Below are 14,124 nucleotides of genomic sequence, written 5' to 3'. Positions count from 1 at the left end.
ATTTTCTTTTCATTTGCATTGGCTCCCATGGAAGTTACTCTCAACTTGTCCAGCATTGAAAATTCCAGTGTTGCATCTAGACAAGAAATAGTGTTCTCTTAAGCCTAGCCATTTACATATATGGAGATATGTATAAGGACACTCATAATTCAACATGGGTAAAGTTATAGATAAGTTTCACTAGTTATAAGTATTCCACCATACTTGGAATAAAGTTCCTATTTTTTCCTATGGCTTCCAAGATGCTACATTACTCAGTCTCCCTCTCTACAAACTTATCTTATACCATGTACTTTCTTGTATACTATGTCTTTCAGTTTCTAAAAATATATCAAGTGAGTTAATAAAAGAGGGAGGTTCTACTTAAAATCAAGAAAAGAGGTCAAAGAAAAAGGAGCCCAGGATTTATGTACTCTTGATACTATCCACTGCAGAGGAAGAGGCACCTGGACAAATGGCCATTTGATACTCTAGCTCTCAAGTACAGGATGCCTGTAGTGGGCTGAATGATGATCTCAAAAAATAATGTTAGTGGTGCTCATTTTTTCAGCACATGCATTAAAATTAGAACACTACAGAGAAGATTAGCATGGCAGGGAAGACAGAATCATGAAGTATTCTTGTTTTAAAAAAAATGTTTATGCCCCTTGAAACTGGGGATGTGACTTTGCAGATGTAATTAAGCATCTTGAGATGAGGGGCCCCTGGGTGGCTCAGTCAGGTTAAGCACCTGACTTCTACTGAGGTCATGGTCTCACAGCTCATGAATTCGAGCCCTGCCTTAGGCTCTGTGCTGACTGCTCAGAGCCTGGAGATTGCTTTGGTTCTGTCTGTCTGTCTCTCTCTGCTCGCCACCCTCCCTGCCCTTCCTCCATTCATGCTCTGTCTCTGTCTCTCTCTTTCAAAAATAAATAAACATTAAAAAGTTAAAAAAAAAAAAGAATCTTGAAATTATCTTGAATTATTCCGATAGGACCTAAATCCAATAACAAGTGTCCTTATAAGACATAGAAGAGAAGACAGAATTCTACACAGGGAAAAGTGATGTGCATATAGAAACAGAGATAGAGTGATGTTGCCTCAAGCCAAGGAAGGCACTCAATACCTACAACCTTCAGAAGCGAGAAGAGACAATGAAAGGGGCCTCCAGATAGAGTGTGACCCTGCAACACCTTGATTTCAGACTTCTGTCCTTCAGAGTGGATAGAGAATTCATTCCTATTATTTTAAGCCACCCAGTTTGTGGTAAAAATTTCATAACAGTCTCAGAAAAAGAATCCAGGACACCAAATGGTAGAAATAGATGTATCAGGCTTTTAGGATTTTAGTCATAGAGTTAGTTAACGAACTCTCCCTTAGCTAAAATGATGCTCAATACACAATTATTTTATTATGTACCAGTTAATTAAGTAGTTTCTCAGAGGAAAGAAATTTTATTGGTCAGCCAGTAAAATATTATAGTGCTTTAGATATATCTATTAATATAATGGAATTCTAGTTTACTTTGTAATCTCTTAAGAGTTTGGTTAGCTTGGCTCAACCCAAAGATACTAATCAATCTAAGATACCACAACACAGTTAAAGTCCTGGACCTCAGAATGATTACAGTAAGAGATGCAATATCCTGTAAGTCTTTGCTTAGAGATGTTTCCAGAAAGACTAGAAGGGATCATGAAATTGTTTATAACGGCCAAATTTGATACAAGAAAGTTTGTACATATATTTATTCTTGCTTTTCCCTACTAATATTTAAATAGGCAGAAAGCATATGCAGGTTTAAATCTTAGGAGGAGGTAGAATTCAAGACAAATATATAAATAGGGATTATTCTTTTGTTTCAAGTTGCACCTTTTGCCATCCCTCTTTGGGGCCCCACATCCTCACTTGTGGGTATATTCTCTTGAATTACAGAACAATTTTTCAGACTTTCCTACTAAAATTCAAATAATTCACTCTACTAAACAGTTATTTTTAACTCATGTGTTCCAATTGTCATGTTTCATTAAAAATAAAAATATACAGGCCAGTTTCATTGATACTAGTGGGAAGACCAGAAAGAAGATGTGGGAAAATGGCAAATCAGGGTCACACTCTAGTAAATGAGCTGATCCCTAGCACTTAAATACAAATAATATCTCGTTGATGGAAAACTAATTTTTCCTAACAGCTTATCATTAGAAACATTCCAGTCTTCCTTAAGGGATTAAAATAATAGGCTATGATTCAATGCAACAGAAGCAAAATACAATTATACTTTGTGTAGGATAACACAATGGAAGGAACTTTGAATTTTTGTGAAAGACCTACCTCATAATAGCAATAAACTGGAGATGTAACTTAGTTAAAATGTCTTCCTGGAGATTTAGAGAGGGCACATTTTTGTCAACAAGCCTTCTCCATTCTGGGAATGTAACCGAACCTAATGGAGAGCAAACAGGTGGTATCAACTGACTGTACATGATATGCATGGCACCACGGGCCATGATACGTAAGAGGTAGAAATCCCGATTTTTGGAGTAACGGTGTTAAATCCCAAATATATTTCTTTATAACTATGTAGCTGTGAATTACTTACATTTTTTCTCACAAGCATTGTCTTTACCTATGAAATGGAGATAATAATAGCACTGTTGGGAGATTTAATTCGCAGGATATGTAAGTAACATCACAAAACTAGGTACATATATGGGTCTCATTAAATGGTGGGCTTTATTACCATCTTCATAATAATCACCATCATCCATTTTGCCCCACAAGACTCACATTTAGGAAACCAGTGTGGGAAGATTTGAAGTTGACTCTCATTAATGAAAAACCCTAGAGATTAACGGCATGAGATATATACTTGCTGAATGAGGTCAGAGATATTGGCAGGTGTCAGAAGAGGTGTTTCCTTCTTCCAGTTTTCCCAAAGATCAACTGCACAGCCTCTGATGGTCTTACACAACTCTGATTGATCTTCATGGCATACACTGATGTATAGGTTATGTCAATTGGAAATGCCAGGTTAATAAAGCATTCCAAATAGAATTTTTGCATTTATGTCCATTTATATGCAGCCTCAAATTCAGAGCTCTAGTTCTTGTTAATGTTTATTTTTTTAAACTTTGCTTATTTGTTTATTTATTTAGAAAGAGAGAGAGTGCAGGCAGAGGAGAGGCAGAGAGAGGGGAGGAGAGAGAGAATCCCAAGCTGAAGCCTGACACATGAACTGTGAGATCATGACCTGAGCTGAAATCATCAGTAGGACACTTACTTGACTGAACCATCCTGGCACTCCTAACTTACTCACTTTTAATCTCTTCTATGAGTCCATCTCTTTGATGCCAGCACACATATTTTTTTCAAGTAAACATTTCTAGCTAAGAGGCCGATCTGCTTGAAATGTGTTATAATCAAAATATTTGCTGCTTCCTTCTTGATAAATTGGGAATGTATTGTGTGTCCCCCATGCCCACCCCCCTGCTCCAAGGTATTTTTGTACTTGAGAATGCATAGTGTCAGGTCTGGTAATGGTCTGTATTGACGACTATTATTCCCGCAGTAAAAAAAATTGTCAAGAACAATATAAAATTGCACATGTCTATGGTCTACTCCATATTCTCTGCTTCAATTACTGAGAATCAAAATCTTTGGGCCTGGAAGGTGAAAGCCTTACTGCTGCTAGTCCAAGCCCCTGCAGTATCTGTGTCTCATTGGCTAGGTTGCTTTTTTATTGTAAATGCTAATTTCTTTTTCATCTGTTCTTTCACTTCTAAAGGTGAAACATTTTTTGCTTATGTCTATCATATTTCTTTCATTTTCTATGAGCAGCCATATCTAATCTTCCCGTGGCTCAGTGTCTGAGCTTTTGTAAAATTTAGACATGGAGTAGGGTACATAGGGAAAAAAAAAAAAAAAAGCTCCCTTTTCTCTATCAGTCTGGTTCCTGAGTTACACCTATGGCAGGAAGATCATACTCACAGGTAGTGGACAATCTTCAAATATTCCAGAATCCTTTTTCCTGGCAAGGATTGTTTTCATTTTTATACATATTTTGGTGTCAAACTAAAGAAATTCTGGCAAAGACTTTAGCCAAAGATTATTTTGAACCAGAAGACCTGATAGGGTTTCAGTAAAAACTTTGAAATTAGATTTTTTAAAAAAGATGTAACTAATAATAACCATTATACTAATGGGTGTAATTTCTCACAGGGAGAAGAAAGGGGGAAAGGCAGGCGTTAGTTGTATTTAGCAAAATTAAAAAGAAATGAGTAAATAGTAAATCATCTAACACTGAGACAAAAAAGATGACAGATTCAAGGACAAGTATTTAAACTAAAGCAATAAAAGTGAATGAGTTAAATTTCAATATTAGAAGGTAGAGCAAACCTGAAACAAAGTCCAAATGTCTGGTACTTTCAAGACATGGTCTCATACAGAAGACGAATAAATTATATAAGATGATAAACTAATGATCACAAATATGCCAAGAAAACATTAAGTCAGGAAAACAATATTAAATGTCTGCACAAACTAAAAGCATAAATGAGGCAGATAATTCCTACTCAAGACATTCAAATATAAACTGGAAAAATATCCTTAGATGATTTTTTTGAATAAATAAAATAAATTAAATATCTGTAGAATACTAAAACTATTAAAAGTATGTCTAAAAGAAAATATCAAAAAGGAATGATATAACTAGGAAATTTTAAAAATAAAAGTATAGATTACAAACAAAATATTTAATTTTTCTGCCAATAAAATGTATTCTACTTAATTATGAGGCATGTTAATGCTTATCAAGCAATCTCTCCCAACCTGACAGATGATAGTGTAAATTTTGTAGCTTTTCTGGAAGGTGATTTTGCAGTATATATCAAAATTACAAATTATTTGGCTGTGATATTCTTTGACAGATTTATACTCAAATTTGTTAAGCATATTGTTATTCAAAAGTCTGTGAAGTTGGAAACAATCCAAATGGCTATCAATATGGGATCTAAAAAAATAAGTAATGATATCTATTATTTATATAGTCTGTATCATATCCAGGTGTTGTTGGATATATAAATTGCTCTGCATATATAAAACCATCTAATTAGAAGAACAACTCTATGGTGTAGGTATTCATTTTACTGCTAGTTTTCATATTTGGAAACTGAGAGAGTGAGAGGTTAAGGAATTTATTCAAGTTCACATCAGTCATGGTGAGGTGCTAATTAAAGCTCAGGTATTGGAACACTTGGGTGGCTTAGTCGGTTGAGTGACTGACTCTTGATCTCCCCTCAGGTCATGATCCCAGGGCCATAGGATCAGTCCCCACACTGGGCTTCATGCTAACTGTGGAGCCTGCTAAGGATTCTCTCTCTCTCTCTCTCTCTCTCTCTCTCTTTCCCTCCCTCCCTCCCTCCATCTCTTTGCTCTTTTTTCCAGCTTGTGCTCTCTCTCTAAAAAAAAAAAAATAATAATAAAAAGGAAAATAAAAGCTCAGGTATCTGGCTCTGGAGCTCAGGTTCATAATCTCTATGCTATGAAAAATTTCAAATTAGAGTGTCCATTATTATAGAATAATCTGTATCCATAAAAGTATGCTTTTAAGAATTTTTTTTACAATATGAGAAAATGACCATGATATTGATAAGTGAAATGAAATTATACTTTACATGATACATGAATACATAAAGGCAAGGCAGGCATGGTTTACATGCAAGGTGTTGCCAAAGAGGAAGGAATAGATTCGTAAGGTTTTTATTATGAATTTTCTAACATTTCTAAAAAACTTATCTGAATAAAAACCCATAAAGTGGCAGTAAATGATTAGCGTTTTGTAACATAACCTATTATATTGTCTCATTATCATCTAATAATACTGATGCGTGAAACAGCCACATAAACAGTAGCAGGGATTCTTGGAACAGGGCCTATAAAATATATATTTGTTTGTTCTTATTGATGACATTGTTTCTCATCCAAAATTATTCTTATAAAAATTTTTGTGCCAGACTAGTGGCAGCAAATCAAGGTCTGTATCTAAATAATAAGCTAGCTATATCTGGGTAAGTTTGTGGACACAAAAACAAAATATTATACATTCTTTCTTAAAAAAAAAAAAAAGCTAAATAAAGTCTTGCTGAACTTCTATATAACAGAGAAAAGTTTTCCAGGACTTTTAGGCATACCACAATATTAACCTGCATAGCAAACAGCATAAATATTTCTATTTCAATACCCTTTGTCAGATTTCACAGATCCAAGATGAGCCTTCATTCTCTTTCAAGTCCCTCTCCTTTCTCAGACTCCCTCTGTTTATTTTTTTATGCAAAAGTGCAGAAATTTGAGAAAGAAGAATAAAACTGTTTTCCAGAAAGACACAGATCTCTTTTTCCTTGCCATACTCAGGGTAAAATGGTTTTGTAGACCAAACACAGGAATCTAATTATTATTTTCAAAACCAATACAAAAATATCAAATAAAAGGGCAGTAGCAGAAATAAGCCCTAGACAATAGATGAGCACAGAAAACAAAACAAAACAAAACAAAACAAAACCTCCTACAGAGCTAGAATGGTTTGATATTTAGGATTTGGGATATGTCCATGAGATAGGAGTTGATTTCAAAATACACATTTTTGAAGGAATGTGTTAATGAGTACTTGGGGTGAATGGCAAGATAATAAGAGCATATTTTCTTGAGATGTAATGCACTTATTATTTAGCCCTCTGCCCGTATTTACACTATACTCTAAATCTCAGCCTAGAAAGGATGTGTTGCCAAAATTACTGCTTGAACTGTAAAGTGGATCGTGTCACTCTCTGCTTAAAACTCAAGATAAATCTTCCATTTTCTTCTAGTGAGGTTGAGATACATGACGATGGCATTGAAAACTATTTATAAGCCAGTCTCAACTGTGCTAACTATATCCCTTTCCAAACTGCCTCGTAAGTACCGATCCCTCTTGCTGGAAAATATTCTCAACATTCCGTAAAGAAGCCAAACTCTCAAACTTCTGTTTTTGCACATGCTCTTCTCTATGCGTAGTCCCTTCATCTTACCTGCTGAGATATTTTTTCCTATTTATGATTTTGGCTCTGATTTTTGTGCATAAAAAATACCTATATCTGTGAGTTCCTCATGGAAAGCGACTACACATTTTTCAAAGTCATACTCTTAGCACCCAACAGAGTGTCAGGCTCAAATAATTAATAGCTGTTGATGGAATTAAAGACTAAATGATGCATGCATTTGTTGACAGACAACACTAAAATGAAGCAGGTGCAGTTGTGCAAAATCTACATTTCTAAAATACTTAGAAGTGAATGTTACTTTTCCTAAATTTCTAGAAAAGTTAAAAAAAAATTCTATAAAATCTGTCTCTTTCTGCAAAGAGCTGAATCTAAGGGCTACTATTGATAATATTGCTATGCTACCAGGTTAACCAAGATGATTCACAACCCAGAAGGATATCAGAGGGAGCATTTGAATAGCCTGGAACCCCCGTACCCATCCATCCATAGGCTTTCAGTTTGGATGATGGCTGATGTTGATCAGGTAAGATGATCTGTGGCTTTTTTAACTAGTTTGTCTCTGCTTCCAGGTAAAAGAAAAAGTGACTCGCTGTCACATTCCTACAGCATTATGTTAATAATTAGAGCATATAATACATAATACAGCATATGTTAAAAAGCCTCTAATTTTCTCTTGTACAGGCCCTGGTATTGTGCCTTCCTGTGTAATCTTCAGGGCTACTGAGAATGACATTGCGAGTACCCTTACTCTGACCACACCCCTCTCTGCTTAGAGTCCAGGAGTAATTTGCTATTTGCTAGGCAAGGCAGAATAAATCCTTTTAGTTTATACGCACTTACTTACGGCCTCAAGTGTATAAATCTGAGTTACTACAGATCCCTAGTTAATAAAACACTCTCATCATTGGCTTGCATTCGTCCCTCCAGTTCCATTTATTAATTTGATCATTTCTTTTTAACTCATCCCTACTCTTATCTTCTCTCATATGCAACTGTTTTTATGTGGGTAGGGCACTTGATTTATACACATTCTTACAAATGCATTTTATAGTTTGTTTTCCATAAATTCATTCTATTTTTACTTAACTCAGAAATTTGCTTTTTCCACATTGCTGTGTACACGTTTATTATGTTCATTCTACGGCTATGCGGTATTCCAGAATGGGTATCTACTGTGTTTTGTCATTCCCTGAGAGATGGCTATCTAAATGACCTCCCCAACTCCTTGATGTGTAAACAAAACTTCCAGCAACATCCTCATATAACTGTGTTGTTATGTAAATATTTCCTTGGGGCATACTCCCAGATGGCAATTGGAGTATCACAAGGTCTCTATATATGTACTGATTTTGACTAAGCACTGTCAAATTGCTCCTCAGAAGGGCTGCACCAGTCTACACTCAGATTAATAGTACATAAGGCGTCCTACAAGCCCACCAACATTTTGGTAGATACACTTTCTAATCTTTGCCAATTTGCTAGGGGAGAGGGATCTATATATATATTTTTTCTTTCTTGATGAAACTGAGCATCTGTGGACATCCTTGTATTTGGGCTTTTCTCATTTATAAACTGCCTCTTAGGGTGTTCCTTGCTAATCTTTCTAATTGGAGTCTTGTTATTTTATTTTTGATAACCTGGCTAATTTTAGATTTTATCCATTACTGTTCTTTTTTAAACTTAGAAATGCAAGTATCTCTTTAAGTCTTATATTTATTTAAATTGCTCTTTTTTCCCTTTGCCTTATAAGAAGAATTAATTTTTGTGCTACCTTTATAGTTTCTACTTTTATAGAAGTTATTTTCTCTTTTCAATGCCTATTAAATTTGTAGATTTATTTTTGACACTTCTATGCTCAAAATTAGAGTTCAGTTTGATCTTCTCCTTAGTGAAGTTATTCTCCTGATGCTGTCTGTGAAATAATTTGTCCTTTATAAATTGTTCATTGTGTCATTTTAATCATGGGGAATTAATTCCCCAAATATATGTGGAACCCTTTTTGAAATAACCATATTCTTCCATTTGTGTTTTTAAGTCATACTGTCATTAGCATATTATTTTTATTAATATAACATTTAGAATGTATTTTACCATAAATCTTTCCTCCTTATTCATTTCTGAAATTAAATTAGTTCTCCTTAGTTCTTCAACACAAATTTTTAAATAAATTTCTTAGGATCGCTCTTAAAATTCATCAGTCATTGATTCTGACTGTGAAAGACTGAATATACAATGTCCAGATCATACCTAAAACAGTATTTGCACCCACAGTCTGCAGTCTGCAGTCCAGGAAATGAACCCATTGTCTATAGAAGTTAGCCTCTTATGTGGCCAGTCAGACCACTATCACTAGTAAACAAAGAAACCAATAGTACTCCCTGTAACAATTGGCCCAAAAGACCCAGGACTTGGTTAATAAACATAGCTTTCTTTATTTTTGTCCTTAATCCTACCTTATGATCAATCATGGAAAGCCAAATATGTACCCCTAACCAATCACACAGGATACTACTCTTCTATTTAGTCTGTGGTTTTACCACACCAGCCTCTAATAAGGATATACCTAAAGCTTTCCCTTTTTTTTCCACTATAAAGCTTTCCCACTTTTCTGCCTGCTTTTGAGTCTCTGCCAAAACACTGGCAGCGGTGGTGGCTGACTCCTTTGTACAACAGCTCTGAGAAAATAGACTTTGCCTCTTCTCATCTGGTAGGTTTATTTTCACAATTTTATTAAATGTATAGATTCATTTGGGAGAAACTGAAAAAGTTGTTTCACCCAAGAACATGGAATAAATTTCCCCATTCAGAATATATTTTATTTTCTTTGCTTTAAAGTATCTTCATAGATGTATAGTCTGTATCGGGTTAATCATTTTCTTTATATTGTTCAGATTTTGTTTAACTCTATTTTTCTGCTTGATCTATTACTTCCTAAGAGGGGAAAGATCTAAAATTTCTGGATCCAGTTATTGACTATTTCTCTTGAATCCTGGCTGCTATCCACCATGATGCTATATTTTGGGATTATACATGGTCTGGAGGGTTATATACTCTGGCTATATTTTTCATTTTGCAGCAGACTGTCATCCTGGTCTCTCGTGAGTGGGCATATAACCCAGAATATACCAGTCAGGTTATTTCTCCCATATTGATCTTACCTTTTTTTGTAGCTTTGATATTATTGACATAGAAGTTTAAGTATAGAGTATGATGATTTGATCCATATACATACTGCAAAGTGTTTAGCACAATGAGGTTAACTGACACCTCCGTACTCTCACATAATTACCTTTTGTGTGATAGTAACATTTAAGATCTACTATCAACAATTTTCAAGTGAATAGTACAGTATTGCTAATTACAGTCACCATGCTGTATGCTAGATGCTCAGAACTTACTCATCTTACAGCTGGCAGCCTGTACCATTTCACCAGCATCTGCTCATTTACCCCACTCTCCGCCCTCAGAAACCACCATGCTACTATTTTTATGAGTTTATGCCTTCATATTATTTAAATGACAATTTGACTGGCTATAAAATCATATACACATCTTTATTCCTACCCAATAATCAAATTAGGTCAAATTAGGTCAATATCTTCTTGCTTTTCAATTTCAAAATAAAAGGCATACTGAGTTTGTGGGGTCAGGAAAGATCATCCAGGGTAATATGAAAGAGGCCAAGAGCAGAACTTGAGTTCTTCAGGGCACCTGGGTGGCTCAATCAGTTAAGTGCCTGACTCAAGTCATAATCTCATGGTTCCTGAGATAAAGCCCCACATCCAGTTCGGTGCTGACAGTGTGGAGCCTGCTCTCTCTCTGCCTCTCCTCCCCCACTCCCAAAATAAACAAACATTTAAAAAGTTATTTTGCAAATTATCATTTCTCATCCCAAACAGTAGCGACCATCAGTCCTTTACCCATACAACAGTGCAGCCTTTATTCTTTCCAAGGACACATTAAAAATTTTTTTTTAGGTTTTATTTTTTGAGGCGGGGGGTGGGCAGTGTGAGCAGGGGAGGGTCATAGAAAGAGGGCGACACAGAATCCAAAGACAGGCTCCAGGCTCTGAGCTAGCTATCAGCACAGAGCCCGACCTGGGGCTCAAACCCAAAACCCGCTATATCATGACCTAAGCCGAAGCCAGATGCTCAACAGACTGTGGCACCCAGGCGCCCCTCCAAGGACATACTTTTAAAATTTCTTTAAATTTCTGCCCTCTCTTGATGTGCCTGCCTGGTTTAGTCAGTAGAGCATGCAACTCTTGATCTCAGCATTGCAAATTCAAGCGCATTAGATGTACTTTAAATAATAATAATAAACGTGTGCCCTCTCTCACTTCTTCTGTCTCACCAAGGTTGATTTTAAAGGCTTACTAGAAAGATATATTGTTTATAAGAGAACACACAGGTCCACTCTTAGAGGACTAGATCTAAGAAATGTAAAGAAAGCAGGCACATCCAGATGGCTAAGTGTGTGGGAAAATGAATCACTCTCTTTCCTTTCCTTTCTTGCTCTTCATCTTCAATCTATTGCCTAAATAATTCAGAACTTCAGTGCAAAAGCAGATATTTTAGCTGTGAATGGATGATGCTAATTATTGTTCCTGTATGTTTGTGCCGTTAACTGAACTAGCAGCGAAGAGCCACTCACACTTATTTTGCCCTGTAAACTTGTCATGGATTGCCAACCTGTAGCTTATAACTGAAGAGCCTAAAATTAAGTCCTCCATTAAGAGCAACCTCGGGCTGCACGTAGCCCCAGTCCCAGTTCCAGGAAAAGCCTCAGACTGTTCAAGGCTAAAGCCATCCTCGGACCGCCCTTAGATCAGCTAATCAAAAAAACATTCCTATGGTCTGAGTCAAGGCTGGGAACTGCAAACAGTTATTTTATACAAAGTAGCCAATTTCTCACCGCTTGCCTGAATCCCACGTGGGCCCTTTGAACTCACCTCATAATTGGTCATTTTCAAAGGATTCTCAAAAGTCATGATTGGGTCCCATCAAAAGTAATGAACACCTCACAGATACTGAATGGTCAAAGCTGTTACCATGGGTACTATACAATTGTAATTGGTGCTTATGTGATGATGTTATATGTACAATGTGTGCACTGTAACACCCCCCGTCCCTTACCCCATAAAAACCCTGCTCACTATTGTTCAGGGCTTCACCTTGCTGCCACGACACCGGTTGACGAGTGAGCCCTTGCTCGAGCTTGTAATAAAGACCCTTATGTACTTGCATCGGTGTCGGCTCCTTGGGGGTCTCAGGGGACTCATGAATTGGGCACAACAATAAGAAAGGTTTCACAATTATGGAGAAAAGAAATACTGGAAATTATATGCAAAGTGTAGCACCAGCCACTAGAAGGTTCACACCCAAACCTTCCATCAGTCATAGCATCTAATTTAAAAAACAAACAAACAAAAAAACACCTGGCTTGCATTTATGGATTAAATAGTATTTTCTCACTGGGTGAACAACTGATACTTTCCAAAGGCTCCAGTTGTTCATGGAATATACATTTAAATAAATCATCGTGTGTATTTTAAAAACTCCGGCTGACACCATCACTTGCAGAAATGGCCTCTGAAATCCCTTTTCACAAAAATCAACTTTTGTGATAAAACTTGAGAACTTACACAGAAATGCAGCCAAGTAATGCTAATACCTTGGTTGTCAATACCTATACTAGTGACACTCTGACCTTTTTTTTTTTTAATTTTCAGTTTTGAGGATCTTATTCTATAATAGGAAATACTGAGGGATATCAGAATAAAATAAAAACTGACATGTATATAAATAAGACCATGCATTTGTTGATAGAATGTTTCCTATTAGATATGACTATGTGATATTTATGTATCTACAACTTGTAATTCTATGCACTTTACATTTTATAAAGATCATTTTAATTATATTTCCTCTTTAATTCTCATAAGAATATGACATGCATGTTTTCATCATGCTGACTTGATTGGAGGAGAAACCCATTCAGAGTGATTCATGTCCCAGTGCTAGTAACAGGTGGACTTGGGACTCTATCATTTCTCTGATTCCAACATCCTAACCCAGTCATACTGTAGAAATTCAAAACGTTAATGACTAATATGCATAGCAAGTCTGAGATTTATTTTTTTTCTTATAGATCTTCTGTCAATAAATGTACTCCTATAAATCTAATGTTAGTGTACTGAGTCCTTTTGTAATAAATCCAAAATATTTCACTACTAAAATCTGTGAAGAAGAGTATGTATTAATTACTGTTTTACGTAAAATGTTGGAGTAGCCAGATCACATCATTCTTTATTTCCATGCCATTTACTAGTGTGTAATCTTGACAACACTCCTTACCTTTTCTAAATATCTCTGTCCTCCTCTGTAAAATGAGGTTATTCATAGTACGTATGTTAGGGCTGCTAATAGTATTTATGTAAAACAGGACCAAGCACAAAGTAAGCCCTTAGTAATGGGTTAGTTGATGCTTTCATTTGTTCTAATATGTTCCTTCTCATAGCTACAATCAACCATCTCAACATCACTTGGCTGGCCTGGTTAAGAGAGAGGTTAAATCTGGGCTTTCATACTTTAGCTGGGATCACTTACCAAGAGTTAAACAAACAAAAAGCCTGAGAGTGGAGTTAATGACTCAATAAACTCATTAGAATCATGGTATTAACTCAGGTTGTATTTCTGAACATATCAGCTCTGAATGCACTATTCAAAAGATACTTTACAGTAGGTCCCAACTATTTTCATATCAGTGTTTAATGGTGACAAGCTATAAAATATAAGCCAATTTTTTCAGAACCTTATTTTTAGACTTTACCATGTACATCTTTTACATGGTTTATGTTTAGAATATAAGGATGGGTCATTTGTTTGTAGTCACCATGGGTACTCATTTGGTAAACAGTGTTCTTTAGAGACAGTTTACTTGTAATATCCAGAACGTATGATAGAAAGTGAGAAGTGTTAGAACCGAAAACTGGGAATCACTTATTTAAAAGCTACATCTTAGTTTGTCACAAAGCATAACACCTTTTGCCTGTAGCTTTTTTAGATGGATATGATTTCTCACTTGTTTTAAAGTTTTTCTTCCCTAAAAATAT

At 35.8% G+C, this 14,124-nt stretch overlaps 1 pseudogene; it reads left to right on the top strand.

Annotated features, from left to right (window-relative positions):
* The first annotated feature begins 534 nt into the window (after nt 1–534).
* Nucleotides 535–629, top strand: LOC120222805 (annotated as a pseudogene).
* Nucleotides 630–14,124: the final 13,495 nt, after the last annotated feature.

This window comes from Hyaena hyaena, unplaced genomic scaffold, assembly GCF_003009895.1.
Source record: "Hyaena hyaena isolate Hyena2069 unplaced genomic scaffold, ASM300989v1 scaffold_912, whole genome shotgun sequence".
NCBI classification, from domain to species: Eukaryota; Metazoa; Chordata; class Mammalia; order Carnivora; family Hyaenidae; genus Hyaena; species Hyaena hyaena.
Note: the sequence above shows the minus strand (reverse complement) of the source record. Positions and strands in the feature narration are given on the sequence as shown.